The 24025-nt window shown below is 38.4% G+C and overlaps 1 pseudogene; it reads left to right on the top strand.

The window, feature by feature from the left end:
- Positions 1 to 2576: 2576 nt before the first annotated feature.
- LOC127198905 (60S ribosomal protein L6-like) lies at positions 2577 to 3452 on the top strand (annotated as a pseudogene).
- Positions 3453 to 24025: the final 20573 nt, after the last annotated feature.

The raw sequence follows: 24025 nt of genomic DNA, 5'->3' as shown, positions 1-24025 counted from the left end.
ATTTTGGTTGAAAGTCTATTTTGTTTGATACTAAAATGGTTACAGCTGCTTGCTTCTTGTGACTATTTGCTTGGAATATTTTTTTCCAACTTTTTACCTTGAGGTAATGCCTATCATTATGGATGAGATGTGTTTCTTGAATGCAGAAGAATGTTGGATCTTGTTTATGCACCCATTCATTTAGTCTCTGTCTTTTTATTGGAGAATTGAGACCATTGATGTTGAGAGATATTAATGACCAGTGACTGTTCAGAGTCTTAATTTTGATGTTGTTTCCAGTCGAGCGTTTGTGTAGTTGTGTTTTTGCCATGGGGTAGTTATCTATTTCCTGAGTAGTTTTGGTTGTAGCTTGACCCTTTGGGATGGAAGTTTCCTTCTAGAATCTTCTGTAAAGCTAGATTTGTGGATAGGTACTGTTTGAATTTGTTTTTTTCATGGAATATTTTATTTTCTCCATCAATGGTTATTGATAGTTTTGCTGGGTAAAGTAGTCTGTCTTGGCATCTGTGGTCTCTTAGGGTTTGCAGGATCTTTGTCCAGGCCCTTCTGGCTTTTATGGTCTCTGCTGAGAAGTTGGGTGTAATTCTGATAGGTTTGCCATTAAATGTTATTTGGCCCTTTTCCCTTGCAGCTTTTAATATTTTTTCTTTGTTCTGTATGTTGTGTGTTTTGATTATTATGTGACAGGCAGTTTTTCTTCTCTGGTCAATTCTATTTGGTATTCTGTAGGCCTCTTGTATGTTTATAGGCATCTCTTTCTTTAGATTCGGGAAAATTTCTTCTATGATTTTGTTGAGAATAGTTTCTCGGCCTCAGAGTCTGATATCTTCTCCTTCTTCAATGCCGATTTTCCTCAGATTTCTTCTTTTCATGGTGTCCTTAATTTCTTGGATATTTTTTGTCAGGAGTTTTACAGATTTGGCATTTTCTTTAATGGTTGCTTCAAGATCTGTGGTTGTATCTTCTAGACCTGAGGTTCGTTCTTCCATCTCTTTGATTCTGTTAGAAAAGCTCACCTCTGTGTTGCTTGCCTTTTTCTCTGAGGTCTCACAGCCTCATTTTTCCTCTGTTTGTGTGTTTATCATTGAATCCATTTTCATCTTCAGATCTTGAACTGATTTTTTGATTTCTTTCATCTGATATTTTTGTATATTCCTGAGTTACTTCCATTGCCACTTTATAGGTCTTCAGAGATTGAACCGTTGCATTTATTTCTTTCATCTGGTTGTTTGCATTTTCCTGAAAAATTTCCAGTTCCACTCTATGTGCTTCTTTTATGTCTCTCACCTGTTTGGCTGCATCTTCCTGCATTAATTACAAATTTTATTTGTTTCCTCCATTATCATCCTCATTACCAAGGATTTGAGGTCATTTTCTTGTGTTTCCATTGTGTTTGAGTTCTCTGGGTTGTTTTCTTTAGGATAACTGGAAACTGGAGATGCCATGGTTTTTTTTTTTTTTTTTTTTTTTTGTATGCTTTATGCTGTCCTTTAGATATCTTGCCGTCTCTGTTTTTGTTGGGTAGCTTCCAGAGTTGGGTGGAGGGAGTCTAATGATAGATGCACTTGTTTTCTCACAATTTCCGTGGGCTGTAAGCTCTGATGCTTCACTGGTGTGGATGGCAGGAGGTTAGCCCTGTCGTTTTGGGCTCTCACAGCCAGTGATCCTCAGCTCTCCTGTACTGTGGGTCCTGCAATCATTCTGGGTCTCTGAATGAGTTTTGTGTCAGGCCAAGGTATCTACAGCCTTCTGGGCCCCCTGCCAAGTCCATCCAGGGACACTGGGCCCGAACCATGCACCGTGCTCTGCTAGATTATCAGGGCCTGAACTGTCTGCCATGCTTAGCTAGGGATTCTGGGCCCAAAATGCACACAGAGTCCAGTCAGAATTTTTGGGCTGGGACTGTGCACCAAGCTCAGCTAGGGACTTTTGGCCCAAAGTGCGTGCTGTGGTCAGTTATTGACTCAGGGCCCAAACTGTCCGCCAACCTCAGCCAGGAATTCTGGACTCAAACTGCACACTGTATCTAACTAGAGTCTTAGAGATGGGACTGTGCCAAAAGCTCAGTTAGAGTCTCTGGGCCCAATCTGTCTGCCAAGCACAGTTAGGGACTCTGGCCCCAAACTGCACGCTGAGCTCCACCCAAGTCTCCAGTGTGGATTTGTGCACCGAACTCAGCCAGGGACTCTGGACTCACACTCTGTGCTGAGATCAGCCTGGAACTCTAGGCCTAAACTGTGTGGATAGTCCAGCCGGAGTCTTGGGGCTGCTGAGCCTGTGCACACAGCTCAGCTAGAGTCTCTGGACCCAATCTGCCCGGCAAGTCCAGCTAGGGACTCTGGGCAGAATCTGTGTGCTTACCTCAGCCTGTGTCAGCACCCCAGAACTGCCCGCTGAGCTGAGCTAGTTTCTAGGGCAGAACTGCTCGCTGAGCTGAGCTAGCACCTCCGGTGGAACTGAGCGCTCCACCCAGCCTGCGTCACAGCAGGGGAACTGCGGCTATAGACTTCATTTTTAAATGATGTGTGTATTTGAGATTTTAAAATATTCTTTAAAGCTCTTTCTCATCTTGCAAAATGGCAGGTGAAAAGGCCAAAAAGCCAGACATAAAGGAGGAGCCTTCAGCCAAGATGGCTGATGGTGATGCTACTACTCCGTGTATGGTGGCCACTGGTGCAGCATAAAATGGTGAGCCTATGGTTAAGAAGCCCAGGAAGGGGAAGTCCCATTGAAGATGGAACCCTGCACTGGTTAGAGCAATTGGCAGGTACTCCCAATCTGCAATGTATTCCAGAAAGGCCTTGTACAAAAGGAAATACTCAGCCACAAAGTCTACTGTTGAATATAAGAAAAAAAAAGGAGAAAGTCCTTGCTACTGTCCCAAAATCGTCTGTAGTGACAAAAATGGTGGTATCCAAGTGTTGAAGCTTTGAAAACCACCTAAGTCTTCCTACTGAAGACATGCCTCGAAAGCTGCTGAGCGATGGCAGAAAGTCCTTCAGCCAGCATGGAAGAAGTCTGTGTGCCAGCATCACTCCTGGGATCATCCTCACTGGGCACCACAGGGACAAGGGAGTGGTTTTCCTGAAGGAACTGGGAAGTGTCTTGCTGCCTATGACTGGACCTCTTGCCCTCAACAGAGTTCCTCTGCACAGAACACATGAGAAGTTTTTCATGGCTACAAAAGTTGCTATCAGCAAGCTAAAAGTCTCCCTACACCTGACTGACACTTACTTCAAGAAGGAGCAGCTATGCAAGCCCAGGCACCAGGAGGATGAGATCTTTGACACAGAGAAGAAAAAATAGGAGTCTACAGACCAATTTAAAAGTGATCAGAAAACTGTGGATTCGCAGATTTTGCCAAAGATCAAAGTTGTTCTCAGCTGCAGGGCTCCCTGCAATCTCAGTTCTCCCTGAAAAACAGGATGTATCCTCACAAACTGGTGTTCTAAGTTGCTACCAACCTAATTAAACAGTTTCAAACCTTAAGAAAAAATTCTTTTAAAATAATTTTATTATACAATCAAGGGTCCTTTTACTTATGATACCAAAATTGCATAAATAATGACTTTCATTTTCTGTATGGTTATGTATCTTTACTTAAGATCCCCACTTAAGATCATTGAATACTTTTTTAATTTGGGAGGGGGCCTGGGATGATAGCTAGATAGGTGAAGTGCATAAAGACCTGAGTTTGATCCACAGAGCCTCTGTGAAAACACTGGGCATGGTGATATATGCTTATGATCCCAGCCTAATCTTGTGGAGATAAATGGAAGAGTCTGAACACTCACTGTCCAGCACATCTAGTTAATTTGTTAACTCCAGGCCAATGAAAGACTTTGTCTCTATGCAGGTAGATGATGTTTTTGAGAATGATACCTGAGGTTGTCCTCTGAACACACACACACACACACACACACACACACACACACACACACACTTAAAAAGTAACTTGAACATTTTTCTGCTGATAAATTGCAACACTTGGCAGGATACCACTGAGTACTGGGTAACAACAATCTGCTAAGGTATATAATTAAAATATGTGTCCACATAGTAAGAAATAGAGATACAAAGTGTGCCGCTATTTTTATGCCCAACTTATTAGAAGTTAGAGCAACCTGAAAAGAGGGAACCTCAATTAAGAAAACAGATCCAGGGGAGTTCCAAGATGGCAGTACCCAGTACTGTATCTGATCTACTGCATGGAGACCAGGGACTTGAATGGAACCACAGACTGCTAGAGCTAGAGAACTTTAGGTGAGTGGGGGTCCTGCACTCCACAGACTACTGGTGGTGTCAAGCAACAGGCCACAGAGGTCCTGAACCCACTTTCCAGATGCTCAAATGGAACCCACCTGCAGGCTGCAGGCAGCATATAAAGCCCAAATTCAGGGTGTGGGATGGTGGTACACTGGAAACCCTGGCCTCAGGAAGTCTCTGGGAAACAGGAGAATCTGTCCTTGCCCCCCATCCACCCATTCCACCCCAAATGCGGAGGGCCCAGAGACACATGGAAACTCAGGTGCTGCTTGGGTCTGCAGAGTACAGTGAGAGTATGCACAGCCTTCAGAGTGGGCCCAAATTGGACATATTCCAGCAAGAGCACACAGTCCACTGGTGGAACCCAAATTGGAGCCAGGCACAGGGCACCAAGTCCACAGACACAAGCAGTTAGAACTCAGCTTGGTCATTTGCCACAGCCCTGGCAGGATCTCCCACTTGGCTGGGTCCAGCTAGCCTAACGAGAAGGAAAGAGAGAGCAAGAGCACAGGCTGCCCATGGGAGGAACTGGAGCCAGTGCAGGGGACAGAGCCCACAGAACAGAGCAGTTAGAACTTGGACAGCTCGCACAGCCCCGGAAGGATTTCCCATGCTCTCAGGAGAGACTGGACACCCCTGAGATGTCTATACACTGGTCTAAAAGGCAACAACATCTCAGAGGGTCTGACCTGGGTGGAGTCTTGACTACAGGGCCACAGGAAGTGCAGGCAACTGGGAGTAACTTGCCCAGCCCGAACTCACCGCCCATGGTCTGAGCCCCAAAACAGGCCATCTACCTCTGCTGTCCAGCCTAGAGCCTAAGGTGTAGAATAAAGTCTCCAGGAGTGGAAACCAGGTCACCTGCCTGTTCCAGAGAAGAGCTCCCTGATCCCTACAGGCAAGGCCACCCAACCTATAATCATTCACCAACTATCCACTCTCAATGACCAGTGAAGGAAACCAGAAGCTACATCCCATCAGCAGAAACAGCGAAATGACTAAAGAATTCAAACAACAAAAACCAAAACAGTTTGGCATCTCCAGATTCCTGCTATCCCAAAGAAAGCAACCTGGAGAACCCAAACCCATTCGAAATACAAAAACAAAACAAAACTAAACAAAAACCCTCAAGTCCTTAGTAAGGAAGATGATAATGGAAGAAATGAATAAAATATGTAAACAACTGGAAGAGAATGCAACCAAACAGGTTAAAGACATAAAAGAGTCATATAGAGAGGCACTAGAAGAATTTCAGGAAAATATAAACAACCAGATGAAGGAAATCAATAAAACACTTCAAGATCTGAAGATGAAAATGGAATCTATGATAAAGGAACACACAGAAGATAAACATGATCAAGAGGCATTAGAGAAGGAAGCAAGCAACACAGAGCTGACCTTCTCAACCAGAATCCAAGAAATGGAGGAACGAATCTCAGGACATGAAGATAAAATCATTGAACTCAAAACAACCATCAAAGAAAATGCTAAATTTGAAAAGTTCCTGACACAGAACATCCAAGAGATCAATAATACCATGAAAAGATGAAACTTGAAAACAGGCATCGAGGAAAGAGAAGATTCCCGAATCCACGACTCAGAAAATATCTTCAACAAAATCATAGAAGAAATTTCCTCAATCTGAAGAAGGGGATGCATGTGAACATATAAGAGGCCTACAAAATACCAAATAGAATAGACCAGAAAGAAAATCTTCCTGCCATGTAATAATAAAAACAAAAAATATACAGAACAAAGAAAAAGGCAGAATAACATGTGATGGTCAACCTATCAGAATTACACCCGAGTTCTCAGCAGAGACCAGAAGGGACTAGACAGAGGTCCTACAAACCCTAAGAGAACACAGATGCCAGGCCAGACTACTATACCTAGCAAAACTATCAATAACCATTGATGGATAAAACAAAATATTCCATGACAGAAAAACAAATTCAAACAGTACCTATCCACAAATCCAATCTTACAGAACTTACTAGAAGAAAAACTCCACCCCAAAGGGATGAGTTATAATCAAAACTACACAGGAAATAGATAACTGCACCATAGCAAAATTACAACCTTACAAACTCTCGACTGCAACAAACATAAAAATTGAAGGGTCTTAACAGTCGCTGGTGATTAATATCTCTCAATATCAATGGTGTCAACTCTAAAAAAAAAAAAGACACATACTAACCTAGTGGATGCATAAACAAGACACAACATTATTCTGCATTCAAGAAACACATCTCACACACAAGGACAGGCATTATCTCAGGGTAAAGGGTGGAAAAAATATTCCAAGCAAATGGTCACAAGAAGCAAGGTGGTGTAGCCATTCTAATATCTAATAAAATAGACTTTCAACCAAATTTAATAAGAAGGGATGAGGAAGGACCCTTTGTCCTCATCAAGGGTAAAATCAAGCAAGATGACATCACAATTCTGAACATCTATGCATCAAATACAAATGAAGTTACATTTGTAAAAGAACTATTAACAAAGCTTCAACCACTCATTGATTCCCCACACATTAATAGTGGGAGACCTCAACACCCCACTTTCACTGAAGAGTAGGTCACTGAAACAGAAACTAAGCTGATAAATAACGTATTAACCAACTTCATGAATCAATTGGATCTAACAGATATTTATAGAACTTTTCACCCAAACACAAAGGGTTACAACTTTTTCTCAGCACCCCATGGAACTTTCTTCAATATTGATCACATACTAGGTCACAAAGCAAGCATCAACAGATACAAGAAGATTGAAATTATACCTTGTATCCTATCACATCAGTATGGTCTAAGGCAGGACTTCAACATCAACAGAAATAACAAAAAGCCTACACACACATGGAAACTAAAGAACTCTCTATTTAATGACACTTGAGTCACAGAAGAAATAAAGGAAGAAATAAAGGACTTCCTGAAATTCAATGAAAATGAAGGAAAAACATATCCAAATTTGTTTGACACATTGAAAGTGGTGCTAAGAGGAAAATTCATAGCACTAAGTGCCTTTAGAAAGGAACTGGGAACATCCCACATAAACGAATTAATGACACATCTGGACGAACTAGAAAAAAAAGAAGCAGGAACACCCAAGAGGAGTAGACATCTGGAAATAATCAAACTCACAGCTGAAATCAATGAATTAGAAACAAAGAGAACAATTCAAAGAATCAACAAAACCAGGAGCAGGTTCTTTAACAAAATCATCAAGATAGAAAAACCATTAGCCAAACTAACTAAAAGACAGAGGGACAGTATCCAAATCAACAAAATCAGAAATGAAAAAGGAGACATAACAACAGACACTGAAGAAATATAAGGAATCATAAGACCCTACTTTAAAGGCATATATGCCACAAAATTTGAAAATCTTTAAAAAAAAAAAGGACAATTTTCTTGATTGATTTCCCTTGCCAAAATTGAATCAAGATCAGACAAACAAATTAAGTAGCCCTATTCTCCTACAGAAAAAGAAGCAACCATTGATATTCTCCCTAGCAAAAAAAAAAAAAAAAAAAAAAAAAAAAAAAAAAAAGCCCAAGACCAGACTTTTCATCTCAGAATTCTACAAAACCTTCAAATAGGACCTAATACTGGTACTCTTCTAACTATCCACAAGATAGAAATGGATTAAATATTACCAAATATTTTCTATGAGGCCACAGTCACCTTGATACCTAAACCCCACAAAGACCCCCCCCCAAAAAAAGAAAAATTCAGACCAATTTCTCTTATGAACATTGACACAAATAAACTCAATAAAATATTCACAAAATGATTGCAAGAACATATCAAAGATTTCATTCACCATGACCAGGTAGGCTTCATTCCAGACATGCTGGGTTGGTTTAACATATGTAAATCCATCAATGTAATCCACCATATGAACAAACTGAAAGAGAAAAACCACATGATCATCTCCTTAGATGCAGAAAAAGCATTTGACAAAATCCAACACCCATTCATGTTTAAAGTTTTGGAGAGATCGGATATACAAGGCACATACCTAAACACAATAAAGGCTATATACAGCAAACCAATAGCCAACATCTAATTAAATGGAGAGATATTCAATGATATTCCCCTAAAATCGAGGACCAGAAAAAGCAGCCCCCTATCTCCATATCTCTTCAATGTAGTTCTTGAAGTTCTAGCCAGAGCAATAAGGCAACAAAAGGAGGTCAAAGGGATCCAAATGGGAAAGGAGGAAGTCAAATTATTCTTATTTGCAGGTGATATGTTAGTGTACATAGGTGACTCTCAAAATTCCACCAGAGAACTCCTACAGCTGACAAATACCTTCAGCAAATTGGCTGCATACAAAATTAACTCTAAGAAGTCAGTAGCCTTCCTATATACAAATGATAATCATGCAGAGGATAAGGAAAACTACACCCTTCACGCAATATACTCTCAAGCTACATCCTCAAGCACTATAAAATATCTGGAATTTACTCTACCAAGCAAGTGAAGGACTTATTTGAAAAAAAAAAAAAACTTTAAATCCCTGAAGAAAGAGACTGAAGATGGCATGAGAAGATGGAAGGATCTCCCTTGTTCATGGATTGGGAGAATTAACATAGTAAAAATGGCATCTTACCAAAATCATTTACAGATTCAATGCAATCCCTACCAAAATACCTATACAATTTTTAAAGACATGAAATGTTAATTATCAACTTTATATGGAAAAACAAAAAACCCAGAATAGCTAAAACAATCTGGTACAATAAAAAATCCTCTGCAGGAATCTCCATTTCCGATCTCACGCTGTACTACAGAGCAACAGTATTTAAAAAAGAATGGTACTGGCACAGCAATAGGCTGATTGATCAATTGAATCAAATTGAAGACCCTGAAATGAATCCACACACACACATGGTACCTTGATTTTTGACAAAGAAACCAAATGTATTCGATGGAAAAAGGATAGCAGCTTCAACAAATGGTGCTGATCTAACTGGATGTCTACATGTAGAAAAATGCAATTGGACCCATATTTGTCACCATTCACAACAGTCAAATCCAAGTAGATTAAAGACATCAACATAAAACCAGAGACACTAAATTGGGTAGAAGAAAAAGTGGGGAAGAGTCTGGAACACATTGGCACAGGAGACAACTTCCTGAACAGAACACCAACAGCCCAGGCCTTAAGGTCAACAGTTAACAAACGGGACCTCATGAGGCTGAGAAGCTTCTTTAAGGCAAGAGACTGTCAACAGAACAAAGCAACAACCTACAGACTGGGAAAAGATCTTCACCAACCCTTCATCAGAGAAAGTCTAATATCCAAAATATACAAAGAACTCAAGAAATTAAGCACCACCAAACCAAATAACCCAATTGAGAAATGGGGAACAGAATTAAACAGAAAATTCTCAACAGAGGAATATCAAATAGCTGAGAAAAGAAATGCTCAACATCTTTAGTCATCAGAGAAATGCAAATCGAAACGACTCTGAGATTCCATTTTACACCCATCAGAATGGCTAAGATAAAAAATTCAAGTGACACCGTATGCTAGCAATGATGTGGAGACAGAGGAACACTCCTTCATTGTTGGTGGGAATGCAAACTTGTACAACTACTTTGGAAATCTATCTGCCACTTTCTCAGAAAACTGTGAGTAGGGCTTCCTCAAGACCCAGCTATTCCACTCCTTGGAATATACCCAGAAAATGCTCCACCATACAACAAGAACATATGCTCAACCATGTTTATAGTAGCCTTATTCATAATAGCCAGAACCTGGAAACAGCCTAAAATGTCCCTCAGTTGAAGAATGGATAAGAAAATTGTGGAACATTTATACTATGGAATGCTACTGAGGTATAAAAAAAAATGAGGAAATCAAGAAAATTTTGGACAAATAGATGGAATTAGAAACGATCACACTGAGTGAATTAATCCAGAAGCAGAAAGACCCACATGGTATATACCCACTTATAATTGTGCATTGCCCCAAAAGGCATGTCCCATGAAAGTCTTTACATACCAGGGGATTAGGATAGATGTGAGGACATCCTACTGGGACTCTAGGTAAGAGAAATATAGGACATGGGGAAAATAGAATGATAGAAGGATCCAGAGCATCTTAGAATCCTACAAGAAGAACAATGTAACGGATGGATCAGGGCCCAGGGGGTCTCTGCTCAAACTATTGCACTAACCAAGGACAATACAAGTAGTAAAACCTGCTCTGATCTAGCTAATGGACAAGACATTCTCCACAGGTATGCGGAGAGCAGAGACTAACTCAGACATGAACTCTGGTGCTCCATATTTGATGGTTTCCCCTTGGTGGGGAGCCCTGGTGGCACTCAAAGAAAGAATAGGCAGGCTACCAAGATGAGTCTTGATAGCCTGTGACCATAAAGCAGGGAAGTAGAACCTCCTCAATTATGGATCTAGGGGATGGCAATAGGGTGGGGGTGGGAGGGAGGGAGGAATGGTAAGATACAAGTGATGGGTGAATAGTTGAGTTGTAATCTGAATAAATTAATTAATAAAAGAAAACAAATCCAGTGGTAGGGCATTTTCTTTCTTTTTAAGAATTTTTATTACTTTTTTCTTTTTGCTACATATACATTTATATTATACAATAAACTACATACAGCAAGAAGAAACATGAAACAATCAAGAATTATATTAATGTTATATTCATAGTGTTTTGGCTATTTGCATTTGGCAACCTTGAAGAAAACATTTTTCCTATCTTGGTGAGTCTAAATTTCTGAATGTAAGTCAATATCTATCAATTTAAAACATTTATCTAGACCTAAAAACATCTTACCTTCTAAATAACACAGCTTAATTGTAGAAATAAACTATCTGGTCTTCAACTCCATCAGAGACTTGAGAAGGAACAAAAATTAATTACCTGAGTAAACTGGAAGTACAGGTTAGTAGCTTACAAAATGAAAAAATAAATGATAGAGACAGTTTGCTGCTTGAACAGTCACTTGATATCAGAAATACCAGCCCATTGTGGGTGGAGCCATCTCTTGGTTGGTAGTATTTGGTTCAATAAGGAGCAGGATGAACAAGCCATGGGAAGCAAGCCAGTAAACAGCACTCCTGCATCATTCTCTGCATCAGCACCTGCCTCCAGCTTCCTGCTCTGTTTGAGTTTCTGTCCTGACTTCCTTTGATGATGTGCAACTTTAATCCAAATAATGCCTATCTCTCCCAACTTGCTTTTTGCTCATGGTGTTTCCTCACAGCAATAGCAACCCAAACTAAGACATGCAGTTACATGCTATTGTAATGCATAGCTTCACTTGATGAAACACAACCACTGAACCTGTTTCAACAAATATTTTCTGAACAGTAAATGGGAAGCCAGACAGAACTATAGAGAATTAAGTAATGGTCTGTTTCCAGACTTCCATCCGAATGTATAAGAGAGATGAGAAGTAAGTGTCTAAAAAGCCAATCAAAAACAATGTGTAAAGTGGAACAAATCCCAAGAATCCAGGTAGAGGTCCAAGGTGCTTGTATCAGGAGATGAGAGAAAATTCTCGAGTAGTTGAAGTTCTGTTATTGGCTTCTGGAAACACACTGGACTCAGAGGTACTTTTAGACTCCTGTGCATGATTTGGCACCTGCCGGTGCTTACCTGTAAAAGGGGTTAGAAGACATTATGAGTATTATCAAACGTAAATACATTCCAGTCACCAAATTTCCTTTGGCTATTACCTCAGTCAGGGGCTGTGCTGTGTGTGCTTGGCATGCTTTCACTCAAATGCCACTTGTCTACACAGCTTGTTCTCTCCCTTTCTTTAGTTCTCAATGACACCTGTGATCCCACTGTTTTAAGTTTTACTTGTCTCTCTTCCCCCTTGTTAGTCTACCACATTTATTGCCATCAAATATATTATTTTCAGTTCCTATTTATTTTTTCTTATCTGGCAAAATATGCCTCAGGGAAACATGAAATGAAATTTTTGTCTCCAAATATTATACTAAACCATAGTTTGTTATATGCATTTAATATATCTCAGGTGTAAGTTTATAGTGCATAATCTTTCATGATGATGGAAGCCCTAGCTATAACATAGTCAATACTCAACAGTACACTGGGAGCTGTGTTAGGTTCAGCTGTTTCTTCACCTTAATCTATGCTTATTTTTATTTTGTTTTTCCATTTACCACTTAGAATTGTGCCATCTAAGTTTCATCACTTTGCAATAGCTAGTTCCTGCTGTAGCTTCTTTTGTCCTTGGCCATGAAATCAAGATTTTATTGTAGCATGCAATAACAGAGAGGGGAGGTAGGTTTTGCTTAAATGGTTTTAATTACTATTCTGTACACAAACACTGGGATAAGAAACATAACTCCTCCCTCTTTTCCTTTCATCTTCTTCCATCTATTCCTCTGGCCTCCCAAATTCCATTTTATTTATTGTTTAGAATTAAAAATTAAAGAGAATTCTTATAGTTTCATTTAGATATTGTAGCTAATTGTTTTTATGATACTTAGTGTCTCCATGTTCAGTGGCTATTGAACATGCATTGGGACTTAATGTCCTGTTCCAGGTCTTTGATCTCTAACAGAATAAGTCAACAGAGGATCACCTTCTAATAAAGGCCTTCCTGGTTCAGAAGGCTGTCCATAAACATTTATATGACTTCAGAGTTGGCTGGGAGCATGAGCCACTAAATCATTGTGTGCTTAGAAAAGAGATAACCCATGCTGAGGGATGCAGAGACACACTTTGGGTGCATAGAAAAAGATCAAAGAAAATATTAAGCAAACAAGTATTATTTTTAGATAGAAGACCTTACTTTTCCCCCCCTATAATGTATTCCTGGACTTAGCAACTGAAAACAGAAACACGAAAAACAAGCTATCTTCTTTATTCCAAGCTGCACTCCCCACATGGCTGACAGCAAGTTAAAAATACTTGACTGGTAGGAAAAGTGAGAAAAGAGATGACTCAGTCCCCACAAAAAGACTCTGCAAAGGCTGGTTAAACCATGCATCACCAGGCACCATGTCCTACTAGGCCACCTTCAAGATGTGAGAATCTGGCCTGTCTGTGACTAGACATAAAAAGATTTATGAAGGTGAAAAAAATGTCAGGGTGACAATTACAGAAACAAAATTCAACTCTTACTTCTAATTGAAAACATCAATGAGAACCTGTAGCCCCTAGTGAGTTCTTAGTAGAGGCCTAACTTTTGACCTTAGGATGTGTGCTCTGCACTCCACATGCTCACCACTCTGGCCAGATTTGGCCTCTTGGTCCATCAGGATGCTAATTGGGCTTGTGATTCCCTTTCTGTAATCCTTAAAGATTATTCTTGATCTTTAAGCATGACTTTGAACTCCCCCAGTTGGCCTGAAAGCTACTTTTGACATTTAATTTCTAACTCTCTTTAATACTTCTACTACTCTGTCCTCACTTTTTCTTTTCTCCATTCTCCATTTTCCCATCTTCCTTCCTTCCTTCTTTTCTCCTTCCATCCCTCCCTCTTTCCCTTCTCTCTCTAGTTCCCTTTTTTCCTGTTTCCCTTCTTTCTTCTTCATCCCTCTGACTCTTCCTTCTATCTTTCTTTCTCCCCATTGCTAGTTGTTTAGAAATTTAAAAAAATGAAACTTTAATTATATAGTTTTAGAAAAATACAGAAAAAGGGAAGATAGTTTGGGAGCTAGCATGTGTCTCTTTCCTTATCATAGGCATCATACTTTAGTAAGGATCATACATCAATAAGTTGTGTTTGTTGCAGTATATGAACAATATTATGCCTTGAGGTACAATTATATAAGTGATGTAACAAATCTCTTCCATTGCTTTGTGTTGAACTCTGATTTCTGTAGGTAACCTGTGGCTACAGTTCAACAGTGACCTGTCATGAGGTGTACCCTAATCTGACCCTTTCCAGATGTTTATGACTTCGCTCTGTGACCTGGTGCTTGAGTGCTTCTAGCCACTATACAGACTTTCCCCTTCAATAAAGTCTCTTTTAGTCTCAGCATTAGAAGAAGCCCTAGTTGGCACACTTGTAAATTTTTGTCATGCCGGTATCTCCACCATGTCTTAGTTAGGGTTACTATTGCTGTGATGAGACAACATGGGAGCCTACATGACAGAAGCCTTTTGGCGAGGAAAGGCTTATGCTTCCTCATCATTGTTCATCATCAAAGGAAGTCAGCACATGAACTTGGAGGCTGGAGCTTATACAAAGTCTATGGAAGAATGCTTCTTACTGGCTTTCTGTCCATGGCTTACTAACTCTGCTTTCTTATAGAACCCAAGATCACCACTTCAGCAATGGCACCACTTTCAATGAGCTAGGCCCTCCAATATCAATCACTAAATAATAAAATTCCCCACAGGCTTGACTATAGCCCAATGTCCTAGCCATTTTCATAATTGAGATTCTCTCCTCTTAGGTGACTATAGCCTATGTCAAGTTGACATAAAGCTAGTGATAACACAATACAAGGCATAACATTTACTCAAAGTGAAGTATATCTTCACTTCCTTGATTTTTTACCAGTATATATTTTCGGTTCCAAAATTCCCTTTATGAGCTGGTGAGATGGCTCATCAGTTAAGAACACTGACTGCTCTTTGAGACGTCCTAAGTTCAATTCCCAGCAACCAAAATTCTAGTTTTTGTTCCATATTATATCTGGTACCTATGTCTCTGTGAAGTGCTAGAAAGGTCCAACCTTCAGCCAACTGACAGTCCACATGCAACCTAGGATAGTTATGGGTGGGGCCTAACATGTTTGAAAATTGCAATGTCATGTTTCAATGTCAAAGGTTTGAATGACACTATGCAGAGACTCTTCTTGCCCTAGAGTTTCCCAGAATTTCAGCATTTTAAAAATATATTGACAACTTGAGTGAGTACTGTATGATTCTTCGAGACAGTTCTTCATCTGTTATATATCTGGTATCTGGTGTTTCTTTCTTTCTTTTGTTGTATCTGGTGTTTTTTATGACTAGACTGAGGCAGTGCATTTTGAAAGATTGAAAAGTACTGAATTCAGAACAGTGGATCATGGAGACTTCTCACTGTTGTTTGCCCTCATAACCTAAGTGGAAGGTTTTTCTTCCCTCCTGTGTTTGCTGTACTCTCTGGAAATAGATTTATATGCAGATCAAACTTAAAAAAAGAATAGAGAATTAAACTCTGCCTCCTGCATATATGACAGGCCAACATAAATTACTTGGAATTTTTCTGCACAAGAGTTTTAATTATTTTATTTTTATTTTTATTTTTTTGGTCTATGCAACAATTTAAAGGTATCAGCTTTGGTGGTGAGGATATATCTCCAGTTGGTAGAGGGCTTTCCTAGCATCTTTGAGGCCCAAGGTGTGACCCTCAGCATCAAATAGACCGAATATGGTGGTCCACACACCTATCACCCCAGCACTCAAGAGAAAAGAGCAGGCAAATAAGAAAATTCAGGTAATTCCCCACTGTGCCAACAGTTTGATATTTCTTCTCTAAAAAAGAAATGAAAAAACAAAGAAAGATGAAGAATACCAGTGTGTGCTTGGTTATTAATTTTATGATTTAGAACAAGCAATCTAATATTTAATTTGCTATTCATCTGGGGCAAAGTTTATTTTTAATAAGTCTTTCACATGCACTCTTTCTCCTTAATTTTTTAAAAATTGAATATTTTTGGCTGTATGTGGTTATGTACCACTTATTGTGCATTGTACCTAAAGAAGTCAGAAGGGGCCATCAAATTTCTTGGAACTGGAGTTATAGATAGTTGTGATCCCTATTGATGCTACTTTTTAACTTTTTTATTTTGTATTCTTATACTTCTACCCCTTTTCCACCCTCTATCCTTTCTAATACCTACCAACACCCCAACACTAGGTAGGAGAGAAAGAAGGTTAGTGGGGTGAGGGGTCAGAGTTCTCATTGGTACTTCTGGCTGTTTAGGGTCATTGGGTTCTTTGGTGCAATGCCAATCTCAGTTTTCAGACTATCCAGCAAACCAGCAGCATTTTTTCTCCCCTGACAATCTCCTTGAAATGATCTTTATCTCTCTCTCGGGACTCTGATATTTATACCCTCTCCAAGATCTCAGAGTTTAACTATATACTGCTGGCAAAGACTATGGCCTTCTCTGAGCCACAGGAGGCTGCTACTAGCTGACAAAGACCATACCCTGCTTTTAGCCACATGAGGCAATTATCAGATTATCAGCTGTGGACACACTAAAAGCATACCCATATTCCACACTTGGGATTAACACAAAAACATAACATAATTGGGTTTTTAAAGCAACCAAAACTTCTACTACAGAGTCCCCATGTGAGTCCTAGGAACTAAAGCTGTTTTTTTCTGCAGTGATAGCAAATGATGTTAACCACTGAACCATCACATTGTCTTTGATGCACCCCTTTTAACATCCTTGATGACTGTAGACTAAACGTACTGTTTGGATATTTTAAAACCATTAAGTGTTTTCTAGACAACTGTATTCCAAGGTTTATTGCAGATTCTCTTCTCTACTCCTCCACAATCACAAGACATTTCAGAAATAACCCAAGCTTAGAAGCCTGGAGCTGAAATACTTCCTATCTAGGTGGCTTCCTAAATGTACTACATGCCTGCCTACTGTCTCCACCACTCTGGAAATTCTTCCCTCTTTGTAACCTTGAGTTCCTTGTTCAAGACATCAGGTATCTTTATTGAGAAAATACTAAACAGATACAAGTGTTATCAGGGCATTGTAAAATTAATGGTAAATATATGTTTTTCTTTACAACAGTTTATTTTAATTTGGACTAGCTTTCATTCTCCTCCTCCCAAATACTGGTAATAAAGGTATGCACCATGGTGTCTAGTTTATATGGTTCTGGGATTTGAACCCAGGGCCTGATGTGTGTAGGTACTCTGCCAGATGAGCTTTAGTCATATCCTTCTCAATTTGAACTTCCAAGATACAAAAAGTATGATATTATATTGCTCAAAATATTGCAAAAATATATTTCTAGAAGACTTTTATCTTTAGAATCAAACAAAGACATGTCTCAAGGCTGTGAATCAGCTGCTTATTGTACATTTTTCTTTATATTTTTCTAAGTTTGTCCAGAGCTATAAATGAGCATATGACCCCAGGTGATTGAAAGTCCTATCACATTTCATCAGTTGTCTTGTTTTGCCATAAGGGGAAATTGTAGTTCGGTTGTTGTCTGACTAAAATGCATCTTCTATTACAGTGGCCTTCACAGTCTAGTCTCTGTCAAGTCACCTGCCACACACAGCATTCCAGTTATTAAAAAAGCAGTTTCAAAAATTAGTAGTCACTTTCTAGACAAATACCTTTCAAAGTACTGTTCATAACTCTTCTTTTCCTGAGGAGCCAATGGCAGATAAGAACTATAAAGGGAGAAGAGCCATTTTCTCCAGTGATGTAGACATTGGTTAGCTGTCTATTCTCCAGTAAATAACTTTCCACCCATACTCATGCAAAAAATCCTGATTATACTCAGTGGGTCACAAACAAAATGGATATGAAAAGGGGAGGAGAATTTGAGTGAGGGATGACAGTGTTCACCGGAAGCAGGAAGATATAAAAAGTATAATTGGAACTAACATGATCTGTTGCTTTTAGCTTAATTGTGTAGCCTAATAAATGTTTAATATTAGGCTTATAGTTGTTAAAGTAGTATTTTCTAACCTGTTATCAATCAATAAAAGACATAGATACTTATTGTACTTTGGAATAGCTTTACTTCACCTGGGGCAGGGCAAATATTAATCCCCTCTTTCCATTATCTCCCAGTCTCTATCCCATGCCATCTGATTTTAATAACTTATATCTGGATTACCTCCCATTCACAGTCCCAAAATACTTGCTAAGGCTGTTCATCTGGACCATTTTTTTCCAAGTTGAACTTCAGAGTTTCTCCTCTGGACCCACATCATAGGAATTCTCCTCCTCCTTCCTCCTCCATGATCTGTTTTGCTTCTCCTTTCCAAGATTCTATCTGTCCCCAAAGCCCACAATCCTTCACCAAGCCTGCCTTCATTCAGCCTTGCCCAGGTATTTATTTGTTTTCTTTACTAGTCAAATGGGAAGGCAAGTGTAAACAATAATACTTGGGGTATGTGAGAGTCTGCAGTAAGAATCTTGGGGAGCAAGCAATTAAAAACACAAAGCACCAGACCATACTACAACAGTTCTCCTTTTCTGTCTAAATCAAAAGACCATTTTAAAATATGATAAAATGCAGTAAGAATAATTATAAAACCTTCATAAAACCAGTATTAAGACTCACATGCATAATGTCTAGTTAAAAGGTATTTGGTAACCTTGAAGAAATATTATCCAATCTTGGTGAATGTAGAGTTCTGATCCTGTATTATTTTCTATTAACCTGTTAACCTAAAACATATATCTGGACTTTAAAATATCTTTTAATTCTTAAACAAGTGAACTTCATTTTAAAACTGTTATAATCTAGTCTTCAATCCAATTAGAGACTTGAGAAAGGATAAAGTTAATTACCTGAGTAAACAGGAAGTGCAGGCTAGCAACTTAAAAAGAGAGAGAGACAGTTTGCTGCCTATACAGTCACCCAAAACTCTATGAAACATTGAAGCATCATCTTTAACCTTCTGTCCCAGTATATCTGACAGACATATTTGTGAAGCAGGAACAATTAAGGAACTATTATCCTGTCTTGGCTAAGCTCAGCTGTCAACTCAGTGTGCATCCAAGCTTGCACATTTTAGGCAGAATACTGTCTGGGGTAAAAAGTAGTACTTTTTTTTTTTTCACCTAGGTGGCTGGTTTTCTATATTTGAAGCCATTTCCATAAGGAGGTTTTTGATGCTTATCATCTTCTTTGAGGTAGGGTGACTGCTGCCAGGAGTTGACCTGTCTTGTTGTCCAAGAATCCTTAAAATAATAAAATAACATTTTAAAATGCAATATTCTGTATGTCTCTGAGGTTTTTGAAGACCTTATTTATCTATTTATTTTTGAATAATCTATCTATAGGATCCCATCTATCTGCCAAATCTAGGATGTATATTCCTGTGATAAATTAGATTAGTATTTGACATGACCATGCATTTAATTGATATTCAACTTGCATTATTTAATATCCTAAACAGCCTGCAAAAGCAATTTTTAAAGTATTGGAAATAAACCTTATATTATAAATGAGTTACACGGATACAATACCTCATATCATATCATGACATAGTGTGTGTCAAAGATAACCTTAAATTTGAATTCTATACCAATGTATCAAAAACAAACTTATTTTTGCATCAATATACAAAATTCCATCCAATGAATAAAAATAACCTTCTCTGAGAATAACAATTAAAACCTTAAGTTGAGGAATTGGTTACATAATATATCTTTTGTCCTATCATTTGTCTTTATATTTTCTATATTCCGCTTTTTCCTATCAACCACTATCTCCATACCTAAGAAAGAAAGAAAGAGATAAGAAAAGAAAGGAGGGAAATTCCAGAATCTAGCCTCATTTCCTCAAGAGAGGCAATAATAATCAGCTCCGAAATGACAGTAAATATCTATAGCCTAAGAAAACAACCAGAAACCTACCCAAGCCTCTTTTAAAGGAAGTGAGGCATTGTTATTTTAAGGTTGCTTTTTGCTGATTTGGGGGCACAGAATGCCCAAATAAAATTGGGTTAGACAAACTAGCAATAGCACTTGTGTTCCAGTCTCTAAATGTTGAGAAATTTCAGGCTTAATAAGGATCTGTTTGGGGCAGTTTAGAGTGCTGGACCAAGATCAGTAGCTTTCTTCCAAGCTCCCCTAGGAGCAGGTTCTGATGAGGAACAGCAAGCAAATAAGTTGAATCTGCAACATGCAGGATGCTGCAACAATAATCAAAATATATGCATCATGAAATTGTCAAAGAAAAATGACAGTACTGTTCAATTGGTTGACCTATATCCAGTGCTTTTTCTGACTGATAAAAGTAGAGTAGCAATTGACATGACCATGATTTAATCTACTAACATTTAACTTGTATAACTTATTTCTCCAAGCAGCTTGATAACACTTTCAAAGCATTGGAAGTAAACCTTGCATTATAATTAAATTATATAGGTACAATAACTCATTTAGAGTAGAAATATATATAATGTGTGTGAAGAATAAACTTACATTTGAATTCTATGCCACTGTATCTAGAACTTATTTTGCATCTATATATAAAATTATATGTCAGTGAACTAAAAATATCTTGTGAGTGACAATTAAGGCATTAAGTTGAGTAGATTCATTAATCTACTTTTAGTTCTATCTTCCCTGTACATGTCTATATTCCCCTTCTGTCTTTTCAACCAAACAGGATGGCTATGTCCAGTATGCTGCAAGAAATGCATCCTGTCAGGTCTGATGCAATATCAGTGTCTGGTTCTTTTGTTCTGAAAGCATATAATTTTTCACAAGCATTATACAGTCCTAAAATTATAAGCATCTAAAAGTTGTGTGTGATGCATGGAACAATTAAGGCTGAATTCTGCTCTTTGTATGAGCAAGAAAAGAAGACATCTGTAAATCTTCATTTATACCATGTGAAGACTGGCATCTCATAGTAATTCATAGGGGTTCTTTATTCAACAAGAATCATTGTCTATACCTAGACATTCACGTTTCAGCCAGTCTAGGAGCTAGTTCCATATATTGATATTAGCAGTATAAGTTGTCTGCTGGTTCTGCCAGTTAAATTCTTCACATCCTGATTGTAACCCCTTCCCTCAATCAAGCCCTCCAGATCCCCCCTCCCTCATTCATCCCCTCTCCCTCCCTCCCTTAGTACTCAGACAAGGGAACCTTCTTCCCCTAATATCTGATCTCAGCCTATCAAGTCTCATCTGTATTAGCAATAACCTCTTCCTCTGTAGCCTGGAATGGCTGTCTTGCCAGGGAAAAGTGATATAAGTTGGGTGGCCAAAGTGCATGCCTGAAGTAGTCCCTACTACGAAGATGTGGGATCCACAAGGAGACTGTGCTACTACATAGAAGCAGTGGGTCTAGGTTGATGTTTCTGACTCTGTTTTGTAGTGTAGTTATCCTATATTATGTGGCTAATGTCCGATTATGAATGAGTATATATCATGCATGTCTTTCTGGGTCTGGGTTACTTCACTCAGGATGATCTTTTCCAGTTCCATCCATTTGCCTGCAAATTTCATGATTTCCTTGTTTTTAATTGCTAAATAGTATTCCATTGTGTAGGTATACCACAGTTTCTTTAGGCATTCTTCAGTTGAGTGACATCTAGGTTGTTTCCAGAATCTGGCTATTAAAAATAAAGCTAATATAAACATTGTTGAGCCAATGTCCTTGTTGTATGGTGGACCATCATTTGGGTATATTCCCAAGAGTGGTTTGGCTAGGTCTTGAGGTAGAGTATTCTCAATTTCCTGAGAAAGAACCAGATTGATTTCTAAAGTAGTTGTATGAGTTTGCACTCCCACCAGCAATGGAGGAGTGTTCTCCTCTCTCCACATCCTTGTCAGCAGGTGCTGTCACTTGAGTTTTTGATCCTGGCCATTCAGATAGGTGTAAGATGGAATCTCAGAGTTGTTTTGAGTTGCATTTCCCTTATAACTAGGGATGTGGAGCATTTCTTTAAATGCTTCTTGGCCATTGGATATTCCTCTATAAAGAATTCTCTGTTTAGTTCTCTACCCCATTTTTAATTGGATTATTTGGTTTGGTGGTGTTTAATTTCTTCAGTTCTATAATGAACATGATGAATATTAGCCCTTTGTCCTATGTCGGGTTGGTGAAGATCTTTTCCCAGTCTGTAGGCTGTTGTGTTGTTCTGTTGACAGTGTCCTTCACCTTACAGAAACTTTTCAGTTTCATAAGGTTGCATTTATTGATGGTTGATCATAGGGCCTGAGTTGTTGGTGTTCTGTTCAGGAAATTGTCTCCTGTTCTGATGAGCTCAAGGCGCTTCTCCACTTTTTCTTCTAAAAGATTTAATGTGTCTGGTTTTATGTTGAGGTTTTAATCCATTTGGACTTCAGTTTTGTGCAAGGTAATAGATATGAATCTATTTTAATTTTTCTACATGTAGCCATCCAGTTAGACCAGCACCATTTGTTGAAGATTTGTCCATTGTATGGATTTGGTTTCTTTGTCAAAAACCAAGTGTCCATAGGTATTTGGGTTTGTTGCTGGGTCTTTGATTCAATTCCATTGATCAACCAGCCTATTTCTATGCTGGTACCATGCTGTTTTTATTATTGGTGCTCTATATTATAGCTTGAGATCTGGGATAGAGATTCCTTCAGAAGACCTTATATTATACAGGATCATTTTAGCTATACTGTGTTTTCTGTTTTTCCATATGAAATTGAGAATTGATCTTTCAAGGTCAGTAAAGAATTGTGTGGGTATTTTGATGGAAATTGCATTGAATCTGTAGATTGCTTTTGGTAAGATGGCCATTTTTACTATGTTCATTCTCCTAATCCATGAGCATGGGAGATTTTCTGAAATCTTCAAATTCTTTCTTCAGAAATTTGAAGTTTTTTTCATACAAATCTTTCACTTTCTTGGTTAGAGTTACACCAAGATACTTGATATTATTTGTAGCTATTGTGAAGTGTGTAGTTTGCCTAACTTCTTTCTCAGCCATTTTGTCACTTGTATACAGAAGAGCTACTGATTTTTTGAATTGATTCTTTTATCCAGCCACTTTGCTGAAGGTGTTTATCAGCTGTAGGAGTTCCTTGATAGAATTTTTTGGTTCATTTATGTAAAGTATCATATCATCTGCAAATAGTGATAGGTTAGTTTCTTCTTTTCTGATTTCTATTTCCTTGATCTCCTTTAGTTGTCTTATTGCTTTAGCTAGGATTTCAAGTACTATATAGAAGAGCTATGGCATGGACAGTCTGTTCTTGTCCCTGATTTCAGTGGAATTGATTTAAGTTTCTCTCCATTTAGTTTTATGTTGGCTATGGGCTTGCTGTATTTTGTTTAGGTATGTGCCTTATATTTCTGCTTTCTCCAGGAATTTTAACATGAATGGGTATTGGATTTTGTTGACTGCTTTTTCAGCATCTAAGGAGATGATCATGTGGTTTTTCTTTCAGTTTGTTGTTATGACTAATTACATAGATTTCCATATATTTACCAACCCCTGCATGCCTGGGATGAAGTCTACCTGGTCATGGTGAATGATAGTTTTGATGTGTTCTTGAATTTGGTTTGCTAGTATTTTTTGAGTATTTTTGCATCAATGTTCATAAGAGAAATTGGTCTGAAATTCTCCTTTGTTGAATCTTTCCATGGTTTAGGTATCAAGGTGACTGTGGCTTTATAGAATCAGTTTAGTAATGTTCCTTCTGTTTTTATTGTACGGAATAGTTTGAGGAGAATTGGTGTTAGCTCTTCTCTGAAGGCTTGGTAGAATTCTGCACTGAATCCATCTGGTCTTGGGCATTTTTTGTTGGATGACTTTTTATGACTACCTCTATTTCCTGAGATGTGATAGGACTATTCAATTTGTTTACCTGATCTTTATTCAATTTTAGTAGTTGGTATCTATCAAGAAAATTGTCCATTTCATTTAGATTTTGAATTTTGTGCCATATAGGCTTTTGAAGTAAGACCTGATGATTCTTTGGATTTCCTCAGTGTCTGTCCTTATTTCTCCCTTTTCATTTCTGATTTTGTTGATCTGAATACTCTCCCTCTGCCTTTTAGTTAGCTTGGTAAAGGTTTGTCAATCTTGTTGGTTTTCTCAA

This window comes from Acomys russatus, chromosome 15 (genome assembly GCF_903995435.1).
Source record: "Acomys russatus chromosome 15, mAcoRus1.1, whole genome shotgun sequence".
NCBI classification, from domain to species: Eukaryota; Metazoa; Chordata; class Mammalia; order Rodentia; family Muridae; genus Acomys; species Acomys russatus.
Note: the sequence above shows the minus strand (reverse complement) of the source record. Positions and strands in the feature narration are given on the sequence as shown.